Here is an 18,313-nt window from a genome sequence, read left to right as displayed (position 1 = left end):
CTTCTCTTGTAGTTTCTACATGGTATCCATTTTGGCGGATATCTTTAAAACATAGCAAGTTTCTATGAGACATACTTGATACTAGTGCATTATTTATGAAGAACTTAGTTCCTTTAGGTAATACTATAGTAGCTCTTTCAAAGCCTTCAACCATTTTTGTACTACCTGCAATCGTACTTACATTTGCTTCCTTTGTAACAAGAGAGACAAAATGTCTTTTGTCTCTAAGTATTGTATGTGTTAAAGCACTGTCAGCGAGACATACTTCTTCATTGTTGAATTTGAGCAAAGCATGAGAAATATTGGTAGCACGAATCCCCACACTTTCGTACTGTTGTACCAGCAAGTACACTGGGTCGTCCAAGTAATAGCTGAGCGAGTCAGGGTCGATCCCACGAGGATTGTGGTTTGAAGCAAGTTATGGTTATCCTGCAAGTTTTAGTCAGGCAGATTAGAAGGATTAGAATTTAACGTGTTTTAATATTGTATAAATTATTTTATAAATCAAATATTTGGATGTTAAGCAGGAATAAGAAGTTAAATGGAACAAAGAAAAAAAGAGTAATTAAAACTCAGAAGTTGTGTAAACTGTGAAAAGAGCGATAGGAATATAGTTGAGGATTGGAGTTGCTTTGTCTTTCTGAATTAACTCTGCTATTATTGCTTCCGTTGCTTGTGAGTGATTTCTTCAATGACAGGCTGTATGCGATTAACACTGGTTTGAGCAACTGCCAATACTTCTCTAGATCTGAACCCCAGGTTTAGTGCGGATCCATTCTGATTGAGGGTGAAGTTCCTGCAGGCTATTCTCCTTAATGATCCTACTCAAAATGCCACAGACAAGGTCGAATCTTCTGGATCAAAGAATGCTACTTATATAGATTCTAGCCTCTACCACAGAGACCCGAATCTCCCCGTACTTCGGCTAAACTGGTGTCTCGAGAAGTCCCTAACAAAGTCATGGATTAGCTGTCTGAGAGACGTATATTCAAGCTGGTAGTTCATCATTGTCTGATGAAAGATGCACTCTGAACCCATGTAAAATGTGATAACCTTATGCCAGTTCAACACATTCATATTAATGAAGAACGAATGTACATCTTAGAATTAATCAAACACGGATCGAAGAGAAACAGTGATACTTTCATTAATTTATAGGACTCAGCAGGGCTCTGCCCCTCAACCTAGGATGTTTAGAAACTCATACTGAAAGTAAAATACAATGATGAAAATGAAAATAAGGCTGAAGATCCTTAACAAATAGTGATCTTCTACTTTAAATACTAAACTAATGACTAGTAAGGGTAAAACAGTCTATTTAGTGCTAAAATCTACTTCTGGGGCCCACTTGGTGAGTGTTTGGGTTGAGATAAGATGAAATCCACGTGCTTAGGCTTCTTTGGGCGTTGAACTCTAATACTAGAACCTTTTTGGGCGTTGGACTCTAGCCTGGATTCCCTTTTTGGCGCTGGACGCCAGAACTGGTTAGATAGCGGGCGTTGAATGCCAGTTTTGGGCCTTCTAATCCGAAGTAAAGTATGGACTTTTATACATTTTTGGAAAGCTCTGAAAGTCAGCTTTCCATAGCCATTGAGAACGCTCCATTTAAACTTTTGTAGCTCCAAAAAAGCTCTCCCGAATGCAGGCCGGTCAGATCTGGATAGTATCTGCAGTGCTTTCTTTGTCTCTGAATCATACTGCTGCTCCAACTCCTCAATTTCAGCCAAAAAATACCTGAAATTGTCGAAAAATACAAAAATTCATAGTAGTATCCAAAAATGTAAATTTAACACTAAAACCTATAAAAACTTAATAAAAACTAAATAAAAACTACTAAAAACTATATGAAAATGATGTCAAAAAGTGTATAAAATATTCGCTCATCAAATATCCATATCTTCATTTCAAAAAATAAAATATTATCATTAATGAAAAAAATCCAAAAAATATTTAAAAAGAAACTTGATATTACATTTAAAGGGAGAAAGACAATAAAAAAATTAACTAAAAATGATCTAAAATGAAAGATTTTTTTTATTAATGTTCTTCTAAAAAGAAAATTACACCATCAAAAGAAATATCATTGCTTGGGCCACCAAAATCAAAGGTTAAGGAAATCATCAAGGTCTGCATAGATATCATTGGTGGATTTCAGATTCGTTTCAACACCGTTTGCTTCAACTTCATCTCTTTGAATAGTCAAATTAGTCTCTTATTTTTGTCCTTTCTTCTTGATAGAGTCTTGATATAGGTTGACAAAATGCTCAGGGGTACAACATGTACGCGACCAATGACCTTTAATCTGCATCGATAGCACAAAATTTTCACATTTTGTGGATTGTTGCTCGGAGCATGCTTTTCATGTTTATTCCACTTTTGATTATGGGTAGGAACACTATTGTTCCATTTGTCATGCTCACGTCCATGTCCACGCCACGGTTTCGACCAATATTTTGATCGTGATTTCTTTTATGTTCACAAAATGCCGCATTCAGGAGAAGCAGTTGAGCCAGTAGGACGGATTTCATGGTTTTTCATTAATAGTTCATTATTTTGTTCTGCTAATAAGAGACAACCTATTAGATCAGAATACCTTTTGAAACCCTTTTCACGGTACTGTTGTTGCAAGAACACGTTGGAAGCGTGGAATGTGGAATAAGTTTTTTTCATTAAGTTCTCATCTGTGATATTTTGGCCACACAATTTCAGTTGAGAACTTATTTTGAAAAGTGCATAATATCACAGACTGTTTTAAAATTTTGTAGCCTTAAGTGTATCCACTCATAACGAGCTTTAGACAACAGGTTTTTGGTGTTCATATCTCTCTTTCAAATTTTTTCATAGTTCTTGTGGATCTTTAACAGTCAAGTATTCTACTTTCAACCCCTCATGAAGATGATGCCGTAGAAAAAATTAGTGCCTTAGCCTTATCTTTGCTTGACGATTGTACCTCTTTTTTTATGGTATCTCCAAGTGGGTTTTAGCATTAAGCGCCCATTCTAAATAATTTTTGCCGGTTAAATTAAGAGCGAAAAATTCAAACTTTTACAAATTTAAAATGATGGCTCTATAAATAAAAGTAAGTAAATAATTAAGAATCATAATGTTAATAATTCACATAAAAGAAAGAATAATAACTAAAATGATAAATAAATAAATAAATCAGTCAATTTGCTTCAGGAAATTAATAAAATATATTATTTCTTTTAAGATAGTAAAAATAATTTAAATAAACTATTAAAGTTATATAGTCATTGCTGAGAATGTAAATAAAATTATGATACTAGCACTATGGTGTTATATCTTCACTTAAAGGAATAATTATGTTTATCATTTATTTCAGAGAATGATTATGTTTATAATTAATTATTATTCACTTCGGAGAATAATTTTGTATATGATTAATTATCATTCACTTAAGAGAATGATATTAATATTAAATAAAATGTTATATTCATATAAAAAAATAATAATATAAATAAATCAAATAAGAATAATAATATAACAAACTAAAAAAAACAAAAACTATCAAAGAAAGAAAGGAAAAAATGGCGTACAAAACCGAGAAAAGAAAAAAAGATTTTTGTAACGGGCATGATATGCATATATGAATTTATATGAATTTAAAACAAAAGCATATGCATATATGGATTAAAACAAAGAAAAAAAAAAGAAAAAACAATTATGAAAAAATGATAAAATAATTATTTATGTGTGGTATATATATATATATATATATATATATATATATATATATATATATATATAAACATGAATGTATATATAAAAAAATTGACAATTATGTTTAAAAAAAAAAGGAGAAAATAAAGTGAGCAGTAAAGAAAAGATAATTACTAAGCCGTAGAGTAGAGCTTGTGTTGATAACGTATTATGAAAATAAGAATTAGGATTTGAGGGAAGGAGGAGAGAGAATATGGAGAATGATAAGTAATTTTATTATTAATTATGTACATTAGAGAATATGAGAGGGGCTATTTATATAGTCAAGGATCCAACTCTTAGTCAATGGCCCAACGTCTCGCTAGGACATCCACAATAAATGTATTTATAACATCTTTTATTTATTTATGTATTTATTTATTCTCAAATATGCTTACAAACAGTTACATCAACGGATCTCTCAAGTTCTTGGGAATTCAAGAAATTAATTTTGGGAGTTTAAGATATTATTTTTCTTTTAATTATATTAGATAATCAATTAAGATATTAACTAACTACAGTCAACAATGCAAACGAGCTATTACTCAAATTACATAGTTTTTCCATTCTCATCTAAAGGTTTTGGGTTCAAGTCTTACTTTTAACTTTGAAAAAAAAAACTACAACCAAAAAAGAAAAAGATACATTCAAAAACTAAAAAAAAGATACATCTAAAATTATTAAAAAGAATTATCCAAAATCTAAAAAGAATAAACATCCAAAACATAAGAAAAAAAACATCGAAAACCAACTTATAAAAAAGACACATTTGAAAGTTAGAAAAAAATGGTGATACTTCCTCAAACCCGATATGAATGGACGCACTTGCGTCTATAGGATTTTAAATCCATAAATGAATATAATTCTGCAATGTTTTGAATCACCTCACGAATGAAATTATGTGGGAAAAAGATAATTGATCAAGACGACTGATCATGATATGTTGGAGAAAACTTTTTCAACCTTCCATGCCTCAAATGTGCTCCTGCAGTAGTAGTATCAAGAAAAAAGGGTTTAAAAAATATTCTGAGTTAATTTCTTGCCTCTGTTGTTGCTGAACGCAATAATGAATTGCTTTTAAAGAATTATGAAGTGCGCCCAACTGGCGCCGTCCCATTTCTTGAAGTAAATGCGGCAAATTACCTCAGAAGAGGTAAATGGCAAGGTTTTAGTAACAAGAAAAATTATGAAAGGAAAAGGAATTATGTTCAAAAGAGAGGATCTCACCAGAAGTGGGATAAAGAAAGAAATATTAGGCAAAATAAATCAACAGAGGATAAGTGTTTCCGTTGTGGTGGAAGGGGCCATTGGTCACGTACCTGTCGTACCTCAAGGCACCTAGTCAATCTTTACCAAGCATCTTTGAAGAAGGATGATAAAGGAAAAGAAACAAATTTTGTTTCAAATGATGCTGAAAATTCCACCACTCATTATGATGTATCTAATTTTTTTGAGAATTTTGAAAGAAATATTGGCTATTTGATCAATGATGGAATAGTTTAATATGTGTGTTTGTTAAGTATTCATGTGAATAATTTTACTGTGCATGTACTTCTACTCATTTTATTATTATTATCATTTGTCTTTGAAGAAAAATGGAAGGACATATTCTGAAGATATTTGCCTTGCGGATAGTGCGAGTTCGCACACCATTCTTAAAAGTAATATATATTTTACCCATCTTGTACCAAAAGAAGAGTATGTTAATATTATTATTAGTTCAAGTAATGTGATTGAAGGCTCTGGAAGAGCTATAATTTTGTTTCTCAGAGGAATAAAATTCATAATAAATAATGCACTATTGTCTACCAAGTCTCTAAAAAACTTGTTGAGCTTTAAAGATATTCGTCGAAATGGATATCATATTGAGACTATGAATTAGGGAAATCATGAGTACTCATATATCACAACTCATGATTCAAATAAAAAAGTTATATTAGAAAAGTTACCCTTACTTTCATCTAGGTTGTATTATACCAAGATTAGTGCAATTAAATCACATGCCATTGTAAACCAGAAGTTTACTAGCCCAAATAAATTCATAACTTGGCACGACCAATTGGGTCATCCGAGAACAACCATGATGAAGAGAATTATTGAAAAATCCCATGGACATTCACTAAAGAACCAGAAGATTCTTAAATCTAGTGAATTTTGTTGTGCTGCATGTTCTCAGGGGAAGTTAATTTTAAGGCTATCACTAGTAAAGATTGGATTTGAGTCTCCTGAATTCTTAGAAAGGATTCAAGGTGATATATGTGGATCTATTCATCTACCATGTTGATCTTTTAGATATTTTATGGTCCTAATAGACGCATCTTCGAGATGGTCACATGTGTGCTTATTGTCTTCTTGCAACCTGGCGTTTGCGAGATTGCTGGCTCAAATTATTCGATTAAAAGCACAACTTTCAGAAAATCCAATCAAAGTAATTCGTCTTGATAATGCTGGTGAATTTACTTCCCAAGTCTTTGATGCTTATTGTATGGCTAATGGAATAAGTGTTGAACATCCAGTAGCTTATGTTCACACACAAAATGGGTTAGCAGAATCACTTATTAAACGCCTCCAATTAATTGCTAGACCCTTACTTATGAGAACAAATCTCCCAACTTCGGCTTGGGGGCATGCTATTTTACATGCCACAGCACAAATTCGTTTAAGGCCAACGAGTTACCATCAGTTCTCTCCTATGCAATTAGCTTTTGGCCAGCAGCCAAATGCTTCCTATTTAAGAATATTTGGGTGTGCGATATATGTTCCTATTACACCACCTAATCGCACTAAAATGGAACTCCAAAGAAAATTGGGGATATATGTTGGATATGATTCTCCCTCTATAGTAAGGTATCTTAAGATACAAACGGGAGATGTATTTAAAGCCCGATTTGCGAATTGTCATTTTGATGAATCAAAATTTTCAACATTAGGGGGAGAGAATAAGCTTCCTGAAAAGGAACTTAATTGGAATGCATCATCCTTGATGCATTAGATCCTCGATCAAGGCAATATGAATTAGAAGTTCAAAAGATTATACATTTGCAAAGAATACCAAATGAATTGCTTGATGCATTTTCCGATACAAAGAGGATAACCAAGTCGTATATACCAGTGAAAAATGCCCCAATTCGAATTGATGTCCCAGTTGGACAAATTGCCACCGAAGCAAATACACGCCAGAAGCGTGGCAGGCCTGTCAGTTCCAAAGACAAAAATTCTCGAAAGCGAAAAGAGGTAAATACTATTCCTATTGGAAAAGACATAGTAGAGACACCTGAAATTGTCCAAAATTCTGATATAGTTTTAACGTCAGAAGACGTTCAGGTACCTAAAAATTGTGAAAATGACGAGATCTCAATAAATTATGTCTTTACAGGAGAGAAATGGGACCGAAATAAGACAATTGTCAATAAAATATTTGCATATAATGGAAAATTAAATATCATGCATGAAAGTGAGGATCTTGAGCCAAGATCAGTCGAAAAATGTCGACAAAGGAATGATTGGCCAAAATGGAAAGAAGCCATGAAGGCTGAATTAAACTCACTTGCAAAACGTGAAGTCTTCGAACCTGTAGTCTGTACACCAGAAGATGTAAAACATGTTGGATACAGATAGGTATTTGTGAGAAAACGAAATGAGAAACATGAAGTTGTGCACTATAAAGCCCGACTTGTGGCACAAGATTTTTCACAAAGGCCCAGTATAGATTATGACGGAACGTATTCCCCTGTAATGGATGTGATAACATTGCGTTATTTGGTCAATTTCTCTGCATATCATAAACTGCATATGCATTTAATGGATGTGGTAACAACCTACTTATACGGCCCATTAGATCTGGATATCTATATGAAAGTCCCTGAATGACTAAAGATATCTAAACCATCCAATGAATATTCGCAATGGTTATACTCAGTCAAATTGCAAAGATCTTTATATGGTCTAAAGCAATCTGGACGAATGTGGTATAATCGTCTTACTGAGTATCTGGCCAAAAATGGATTCAAAAATGATGATATTTGTCCATGTGTTTTCATAAGGAAATCTACATCTGGGTTTGTTATAATTGCTATGTACGTTGATGATTTAAATATCATTGAAACTCCTGCAACAATTATAAAAACTCTAAAAGAAAAGTTTGAGATGAAAGATCTTGGAAAGACTAAATTTTGTCTCGACCTACAGATCGAGCATATAAAAAATGGGATCTTTATTCGTCAAACAACATACACAGAGAAGATCTTGAAAATATTTTATATGGATAAGTCACATCTTTTGAGTACCCCAATGATCGTAATGTCATTGGATGTGGAAAAGGATCAATTCCGTCCTAAAGAAGAAAATGAAGATATCCTTGGTCCTGAAATACCATATCTTAGTGCAATTGGAGTGTTAATGTATCTTGCTAATAATACGCGACCTGACATATCATTCACGGTGAATTTACTAGCAAAGTATAGTTCCTCTTCAATCAGAAGACATTGGAGTGGAATCAAGCAAATCTTTTGATATCTTCAGTTCATATGGTTTTATCCCTATGGATCGAAGTCACAACTAGTTGGCTATGCAGATGCTAGATACTTGTCTGATCCACATAAAGGGAGATCTCAAATAGGATATCTGTTCACATATGGTGGTACAGCTATATCATGGAGGTCCACAAAACAGACGATAGCAGCAACCTCCTCTAATCATGCTGAAATACTCGCGATACATGAAGTTAGTCACGAATGTTTTTGGCTCAGGAGTTTGATCCAATATATTCTGTCATCATGTGGACTGATTGACCATAAGATAGCTCCAACTGTCTTGTTTGAAGATAATACAGCATGTATTGCTCAACTTAAAGGCGGATATATCAAAGGAAATAGAACAAAGCATATTTCTCCTAAATTCTTCTTCACTCATGATCTTCAAAATCAAGGGACAATTGATGTTCAATAGATCCGCTCAAGTGACAATCTGGCAGATTTATTTACAAAGTCACTCCCAAAATTCTCATTTGAAAGATTGGTACCTGAGATTGAGATGCGACGATTTCGAGACATTAAATGATATCGATAAGAGGGGGAGACTGTACGCTTTTTTCCTTGGTCAGATTTTTTTTCCATTGGATTTTTCTTGACAAGGTTTTTAATGAGGCAATCCCCATCACAAAGGATTTTGTACTCTTTTTCCTTCGCTAAAGTTTTTTTCCATTGGGTTTTTCTTTAGTAAGGTTTTAACGAGGTATAATCCTAAATGGTCATCTAACGGGGATTATTGTGATAAGGATAAAAGATGAGGTGGATGACTATCATTAATACGGGCGTTTGATTTCAATACTGAATGGCTTAACTTTTCAAGGCAAACCAAATTAATGAAGTTGAAAAATGTAAAACTTTCTTGCCTATAAATAGAGAAGCATATGAAAAATACTACACACAGCAATAAACAAATCAATTCTCTCTCTTTTTACGTTCCAATTTTACTGAATACTTATATATATATATATATATATATATATATTTGAATTCAAGCTCAGTGGGTAATACATGAGACATCTTTTCAGAATTAAAGCATTTAAGGGAAAACTAAACTAGACATAGGATTCTCACTAATAAAGGATCATGCAACAGACAAAGCAAAATAGTAGAAAATCAGAACATAACATAGAAAAAGAGGGGAGGAAAAAAATATAAGGAACTCAACCACCTTAGTTATCCTAGCAGTCGCTTTATTCTTCAGGTTGTGCTCTTCCGTGAAGATGATTCGCCTCCCTTTTGTGCCAGAAAACCCATAAGCGCAGCGTCAACACCAAACTTAAAGGTTTGCTTGTCCTCAATCAAAGAAGAACTAAAAATAAAAACAAATAGTGAGAGGAAAGAAAAATATAAAGATAAAAGAACAAGAGAGAATTAGGAGTGGGAGAGAGAGAAAGAAAAGTGAAAACTGTGCGGCGAACAAGTGCAGCACGCGTACGCGCGGGTCGCGGAAATTTTCTTAATGACGCATTAGCGTCAGACACACGTCCGCGTGCCCTGGGTTTTCTGCGATTCACGTGAAGGCATCCACGCACACGCACAACTCTCTGTTCATCTGGCTTTGGGAACCCAGATTTTCAATCGACGTGTGCGCCTCAATCACGCGCACGCGTGGATGGCCATTTGTGTAAATGACGCGCATGCGTGGTCAATTTTGTGTGTCTAGCACACTTTCAACCCCAAGCCAGCACAACTCTCTGCCCAAACACTCTTTTATGTCAAATTTTCAGGTCACGCGTACGCGTTGCTGACGCGCCCGCGTGAATGTGAAAATCACAAACGACGCGCACGCGTGGTGTACGCGTACACGTGGGTTTGTTTGTGCTAGAGGCATCATTCTTGCGCCACTCCCATGCATCCCTCTGTTCGAATTTATTTTTTATGCACACATGACTGACGCATTCGCGTCAGCGACGCTTGCGCGTCATGTGCTTTTTTTTAGAAGTGTCCGGTTCCTGTTCTAAAATAGCTGCATGATCAAAAAATTAGTAAGAACTCAATAAAAATAAAATAAATAAGAAAACTACTACTATGAAAAATAAAAATAGCTAAGGATACTGATGAGCGGATAATTTATACGCTTTTTGGCATTGTTTTTAGTATGTTTTTAGTATATTTTAGTTAGTTTTTATTATATTTTTATTAGTTTTTAGTTAAAATTCACTTTTCTGGACTTTACTATGAGTTTGTGTGTTTTTCTGAGATTTCAGGTATTTTCTGGCTGAAATTGAGGGTCCTGAGCAAAAATCTGATTCAGAGGCTGAAAAGGACTGCAGATGTTGTTGGATTCTGACCTCCCTGCACTCGAAGTGGATTTTCTGGAGCTACAGAAGGCCAATTGGCGCGCTCTCAACGGCGTTGGAAAGAAGACATCCTGGGCTTTCCAGAAATGTATAATAGTCCATACTTTGCCCGAGATTTGATGGCCCAAACTGGCGTTGCAAATCAGCTTCAGAATTCCCAGCGTTTAACGCCGGAACTGGCATAAAAATTGGAGTTAAACGCCGAAATTGGCATAAAAGCTGGCGTTTAACTCCAGAAAAAGTCTCTACACATGAAAGCTTCAATGCTCAGCCCAAGCACACACCAAGTGGACCCCGGAAGTAGATTTTTACGTCATTTACTCATTTCTGTATACCCTAGGTTACTAGTTCACTATTAATAGGACTTTTTGATATTGCATCTGTACCTCATGACACTTTACACGTTTCTCATTGTATCTTCTACAGCATGAGTCTCTAAACCCCATGGTTGGAGGTGAGGAGCTCTGCTGTGTTTTGATGGATTAATGCAATTACTACTGTTTTTCATTCAATCATGCTTGCTTCCCTTCTAAGATATCACTTGTTCCTAAACCTGATGAATGTGATGATCTGTGACACTCATCATCATTCTCACCTATGAATGTGTGCCTGACAACCACCTCCGTTCTACCTTAGATTGAGTAGATATCTCTTGGATTCCTTAATCAGAATCTTCGTGGTATAAGCTAGAATTGATGGCGGCATTCAAGAGAATCCGGAAGGTTTAAACCTTGGCTGTGGTATTCTGAGTAGGATTCAAGGATTGAATGAATGTGACGAGCTTCAAACTCCTGAGGGCTGGGCGTTAGTGACAGACGCAAAAGAATCACTGGATTCTATTCCAACCTGATTGAGAACCGACAGATGATTAGACGTGCTGTGACAGAGCGCGTTGAACATTTTCACTGAGAGGATGGAAGGTAGCCATTGACAACGGTGAAACCCTACATAAAGCTTGCCATGGAAGGAGCCTTGCATGCTTGAAGAAGAAGACAGTAGGAAAGCAGAGATCCAGAAGATAGAGTATCTCCAAAACCTCAACCTGTTCTCCATTACTGCAAAACAAGTAATTATTTCATGTTCTTTTACTTTTTACAATCAACCCTGATAATTATTGATATCCTGACTAAGAGTTACAAGATAACCATAGTTTGCTTCAAGCCGACAATCTCCGTGGGATCGACCCTTACTCACGTAAGGTATTACTTGGACGACCCAGTGCACTTGCTGGTTAGTTGTGCGGGATTGCAAAAGTGTGATTGCAATTTCGTGCACCAAGTTTTTGGCGCCGTTGCCGGGGATTGTTCGAGTTTGGACAACTGACGGTTTATCTTGTTGCTTAGATTAGAACTGTTTTATTTTTGTTGGTTTAGAGTCTTTTATTTGAGTGTAGTTTCATATTTCAAGTTTGGTGTCAATTGCATGCTTTTGTTTTTCTTTTAATTTTCGAATTTGCATGTCCTTAGTCCCTTTTTTATCTTTAAAAATTCTAAGTTTGGTGTCTTCTTTGTGTTTTCCTTTAGGTTTTCGAAAATTTGTGTTGATTTTTTTAAAAAATTCTAAGTTTGGTGTCATTTTGTTGTTTTTCTCTCTCCTCATTTCAAAAAAAAAAAAAACAATAAAATCTTTTTCAAAACAAATTTTCAATCATATCTTTTTAATTGCTAATTCCATAATCTTTTTAATTTAGTTTTCAATTTGCTTTGATTTTATTCTATTTTGGTTTTCGAATTTTTTTTCTATTTTCCATTGATTTTATTTTATATTTTCAGCTAAAATTTTTTTTTTACTTTACTTGTGAATTCATATCATATTCCCTTTCTCCATCATGGATCTAAGTGGAATTGAACAGTCCAGAAGGACTCTGGGTTCATATGCTAACCCCACTACAACTGCATATGGGAGTAGTATCTGTATACCTCCCATTAAAGCAAGCAGCTTTGAGCTAAATCCTCAACTCATTATCATGGTGCAGCAAAATTGCCAGTATTTCGGTCTTCCACAGGAAGAACCTACTGAGTTTCTGGCACAATTCTTACAAATTGCTGACACAGTACGTGATAAAGAGGTGGATCAGGATGTCTACAGACTATTACTGTTTCCATTTGCTGTAAAAGATCAAGCTAAGAGGTGGTTGAATAACCAACCTACAGCAAGCATAAAGACATGGAAACAGTTATCAGACAAATTCCTGAATCAATTTTACCCTCCAAAAAGGATGACACAGCTAAGGCTGGACATCCAAGGCTTTAAACAAAAGGATAATGAATCCCTTTATAATGCCTGGGAGAGGTATAGAGGGACGCTAAGAAAATGCCCCTCTGAAATATTTTCAGAGTGGGTACAGTTAGACATCTTCTACTATGAGCTTACAGAAAAAGCTCAGATGTCTCTAGACCACTCATCTGGTGGATCTATACATATCAGGAAGACGATTGAAAAGGCTCAAGAGCTTATAGACACTGTTGCTAGAAATCAATATTTGTACTTTAGCAATGAGTTCTCTACAAAAGAAGAAGTTATGGCAGTAGCCACTGATCCTAATCCTCAAGAACAGATGGTTGAGCTTAATCAGCAATTACACTGATGACAAAACAGTTAGCAGAATTTAAAGAGATGCTCCAAGAAACTAAAATTGCTAACAAGAACTTAGAATCACAGTTGAATCAGGCAAAACAGCAGTTATCTAAATAGATAACAGAAGAATGCCAAGCAGTTCAACTGAGGAGTGGGAAGACATTGAATAACACTGCTCAAAGTAGCAAGAAGCCAATAAAGGAACAATTGACAGAGGATAACCAAACCACTGTCCAAAATCCCTCTGAGGACAGTAAGAGCCCAGAGAGGAATACTCTTGGCATCCAAACGCCAGAAAAGGGGAAAAAGCTGGCGTTAAACGCCTATTCCCTGCCCAGTTCTGGCGTTCAAACACCAGAACAGGGGGAAAAGTTGGCGTTAAACGCCCATTCTTCACCCAATCCTGGTGTTCAAACGCCAATGGGGAATCAGACACCTGAGAGTGCTGATAGTAGCCCCTCTAAAAAGGCTTCTCCAACCACCTCTGTAAGGAATAAACCTGCCGCAACTAAGGTTGATGAATATAAAGCCAAGATGCCTTATCCTCAGAAACTCCGCCAAGCGGAACAGGATAAGCAATTTGCCCGCTTTGCAGACTATGTAAGGACTCTTGAAATAAAGATTCCGTTTGCAGAGGCACTTAAGCAAATACCTTCTTATGCTAAGTTCATGAAAGAGATCTTAAGTCATAAGAAGGATTGGAGAGAAACTGAAAAAGTGTTTCTCACTGAAGAATGCAGTACAGTCATTCTGAAAAGCTTACCAGAAAAGCTTCAAGATCCAGGAAGCTTTATGATACCATGAACATTAGAAGGTGCTTGTACCAAGACAGCCCTGTGTGACCTTGGAGCAAGTATCAATCTAATACTTGCATCCACTATCAGAAAGCTTGGGTTGACTGAAGAAGTCAAACCAACCCGGATATGCCTCCAACTTGCTGATGGCTCCATTAAATATCCATTAGGCATAATTGAGGACATGATTGTCAAGGTTGGACCATTCGCCTTTTCAACTGACTTTGTAGTGCTGGAAATGGAGGAGCACAAGAGTGCAACTCTCATTCTAGGAAGACCTTTCCTAGCAACTGGACGAACTCTCATTGATGTACAAAAAGGGGAAGTAACCCTGAGAGTCAATGAGGATGAGTTCAAGTTGAATGCTGTAAAAGCTATGCAGCATCCAGACACATCGAATGACTGCATGGGCGCTGACATTATTGACTCTTTGGTGGAAGAGATCAATATGACAGAGAGTCTCGAATCAGAGCTAGAGGACATCTTTAAAGATGTTCAGCCTGATTTAGAGGAATCAGAGAGAATAATAGAACCTCTGAAAATCCCTCAGGAAGAGGAGAAACCTCCCAAATCCGAGCTCAAACCATTACCACCATCCCTGAAATATGCATTTCTGGGGGAAGGTGATACATTTCCTGTAATCATAAGCTCTGCTTTAAATCCACAGGAAGAGGAAGCACTGATTCAAGTGCTAAGGACACACAAGACAGCTCTTGGGTGGTCCATAAGTGATCTTAAGGGCATTAGCCCAGCAAGATGCATGCACAAGATCCTATTGGAGGATAATGCCAAACCAGTGGTCCAACCACAAAGGCGGCTAAATCCAGCCATGAAGGAGGTGGTGCAGAAAGAGGTCACTAAATTACTAAGAGGCTGGGATTATTTATCCTATCTCTGACAGCCCCTGGGTGAGCCCTGTCCAAGTTGTCCCCAAGAAAGGAGGCATGACAGTAGTTCATAATGAAAAAAATGAACTGGTTCCTACAAGAACAATCACAGGGTGGCGTATGTGTATTGACTACAGAAGGCTCAATACAGCCACCAGAAAGGATCATTTTCCTTTACCATTCATAGACCAAATGCTAGAAAGACTAGCTGATCATGATTATTACTGCTTTTTGGATGGCTATTCAGGTTACAACTAAATTGCAGTAGATCCTCAAGACCAAGAGAAAACAGCATTTACTTGCCCCTCTGGTGTGTTTGCCTACAGGAGGATGCCTTTTGGTCTGTGTAATGCTCCTGTAACCTTTCAGAGATGCATGCTATCCATCTTCTCTGATATGGTGGAGAAATTCCTGGAAGTCTTCATGGATGACTTCTCAGTATATGGAGACTCATTCAGCTCCTGTCTTAACCACCTAGCACTTGTACTGAAAAGGTGCCAAGAGACTAAACTGGTTTTAAACTGGGAGAAATGTCACTTTATGGTGACTGAAGGAATTGTCCTTGGGCACAAAATTTCAAGCAAGGAAATAGAGGTGGATAAGGCAAAGGTAGAAGTAATTGAAAAATTACCACCACCTGCCAATGTTAAGGCAATCAGAAGCTTTCTGGGGCATGCAGGATTCTACAGAAGGTTTATAAAGGATTTTTTGAAAATTGCAAAACCTCTGAGCAACCTGCTAGCTGCTGACACACCATTTGTGTTTGACACACAGTGTCTACAGGCATTTGAGACCCTGAAAGCTAAGCTGGTCACAGCACCAGTCATCTCTGCACCAGACTGGACATTGCCATTCGAACTAATGTATGATGCCAGTGACCATGCCATTGGTGCAGTGTTGGGACAGAGGCATAACGAGCTTCTGCATGTCATTTATTACGCCAGCCGTGTTCTAAATGATGCACAGAAGAATTACACAACCACAGAAAAAGAGTTACTTGCAGTGGTCTATGCCATTGACAAGTTTAGATCCTATCTAGTAGGATCAAAGGTGATTGTGTACACTGACCATGCTGCTCTTAAGTACTTACTCACAAAGCAGGATTCAAAACCCAGGCTCATAAGATGGGTGTTGCTTCTGCAAGAGTTTGATATAGAAATAAGAGATAGAAAAGGGACAGAGAACCAAGTAGCTGATCATCTGTCCCGAATAGAACCAGTAGCTGGGGCGTCCCTCCCTTCTACTGAGATCTCTGAGACTTTCCCAGATGAGCAACTCTTTGCCATTCAGGAAGCTCCATGGTTTGCAGATATTGCAAATTACAAAGCTGTGAGGTTCATACCCCAGGAGTACAGCAGGGTGCAAAGAAAGAAATTAATTTCAGATGCCAAGTACTACCTATGGGATGAGCCATATCTCTTTAAGAGATGTGCAGACAGAATGATCCGCATATGTGTACCCAGAGAGGAAGCACAAAGGATCCTATGGCACTGCCATGGATCACAGTATGGGGGACATTTTGGAAGTGAGCGAACAGCCACTAAGGTCCTCCAATGTGGCTTCTATTGGCCTACTCTCTATAGAGATGCCCGAGAGTTTGTGCGTAACTGTGACAGCTGCCAAAGAGCTGGTAACTTACCTCATAGATACGCCATGCCTTAGCAAGGGATCTTAGAGATTGAATTGTTTGATGTATGGGGGATTGACTTCATGGGTCCGTTCCCACCATCATACTCAAACACTTACATTCTGGTGGCAGTGGACTATGTATCTAAGTGGGTAGAAGCAATTGCTACACCCATTAATGATACTAAGACCGTGCTGAAATTCCTCTAGAAACACATCTTCAGCAGATTTGGTGTTCCCAGAGTACTAATTAGTGATGGGGGTATTCATTTCTGCAATAAACAGCTTTACTCTGCTATGGTCCGATATGGAATTAGCCACAAAGTGGCAACTCCGTATCATCCACAGACAAATGGGCAAGCTGAAGTCTCTAACAGAGAGCTAAAAAAAATCCTAGAACGGACGGTAATTGCCCGTAGAAAGGATTGGTCAAAGAGCTTGGATGATGCTCTGTGGGCATACAAAACAGCATTCAAGACCCCAATAGGAACCTCTCCATACCAACTTGTGTATGGCAAGGCCTGTCATCTGCCCGTGGAACTGGAACATAAAGCCTACTGGGCAACAAGATTCCTAAACCTGGATGCTAAGTTAGCAGGTGAAAAAAGATTGCTCCAGCTAAATGAGCTAGATGAATTTAGACTCAGTGCCTTTGAAAATGCAAAGATTTATAAGGAAAAGGCAAAGAAGTGGCATGACAAGAAGTTGTCATCCAGAGTCTTTGAGCCAGGACAAAAAGTTCTGCTCTTCAACTCTAGGCTCAGATTGTTCCCAGGAAAACTTAAATCCCGGTGGAGGGGTCCGTATGTGATTACAGGAGTGTCACCATATGGATATGTTGAGCTTCAGGATACTGATTCTGACAAAAAGTTCATTGTTAATGGACAGAGGATCAAGCATTATCTTGAAAGCAATTTTGAGCAACAATGCTCAAAACTGAGGCTTGAATGATCCTCAGTGAAGGTCCAGCTAAAGACAATAAAGAAGCGCTTGCTGGGAGGCAACCCAGTCATTAGCAGGTTATCTATTTTGTTTAATCAAAGTTGATATATATTCTCAAAGGGCAAATATCAAAATTGAAGGAATTCACAGAGTTACAGAAGGATTCAGTGCAAAAAGCAGAGAAAAAGAGCTTGCCGGCGAAAAAATGCCAGTAAAGGGTACTTTGGGCGTTAAACGCCAGAATGGGAACCATTCTGGCCGTTTAACGCCAGGTGGGCAGCATCCTGGGCGTTTAGCAAAATGCCCAGTGATGAAGGGGATTCTGGCGTTTAACGCCAGCTAGGGTACCTGGCTGGGCGTTAAACGCCAGAAAGGCAGGGGACGGAGATTTCGCTTTCTAATCAAAATTTTTTCAAGCTTTCCTATTTTGATCCATAATTTTCTACATAAACACATTTCAAACTTTCATCATTCACCTTCAAATTTTCAAAAATTAAAATCATTCTTCAAATCTCTCTCAAATCCTTCCCATATCTTCTTCAAAAACTCAAATTTTTCTCAAATTCTTTCCATATCTTCTCAAATCTCCTTCAAAATTTTCGAAATCTCTCCCCCTCCTTTATAAATACACGTTCGGCCACCCCTTTCTCCCCACCATTCAAATTTGCTCTCCTCATCTCTCCCCTCTTTCCTTTCTTTTGCTTGAGGACAAGCAAACCTCTAAGTTTGGTGTGCTTTTCCGTGATCACTAAGCCAAGATTCATCAAGATCATGGCTCCTAAGGGAAAACAAACCAATTTAAGAGGCAAGAAAGAGAATAATTCAAAGAGTCTTTGGAATCAAGAGAAGTTCTTAACCAAAGAACATGAAGACCATTATCACAAAATAATGGGTTTGAGGTCAGTGATCCCGGAAGTCAAATTCGATCTAAAAGAAGA

The 18,313-nt window shown here is 37.1% G+C and overlaps 1 pseudogene; it reads right to left on the bottom strand.

Annotated features, from left to right (window-relative positions):
• Window positions 1-1,124: 1,124 nt before the first annotated feature.
• LOC112709490 (transcription initiation factor TFIID subunit 2-like) overlaps window positions 1,125-18,313 on the bottom strand; it is a 56,214-nt pseudogene continuing 39,025 nt past the window's right edge.

Source organism: Arachis hypogaea, chromosome 9, assembly GCF_003086295.3.
Source record: "Arachis hypogaea cultivar Tifrunner chromosome 9, arahy.Tifrunner.gnm2.J5K5, whole genome shotgun sequence".
In the NCBI taxonomy this organism is placed as follows: Eukaryota; Viridiplantae; Streptophyta; class Magnoliopsida; order Fabales; family Fabaceae; genus Arachis; species Arachis hypogaea.
The sequence above is the reverse complement of the archived record's forward strand: the minus strand, read 5'-3'. Positions and strand labels throughout refer to the sequence as shown.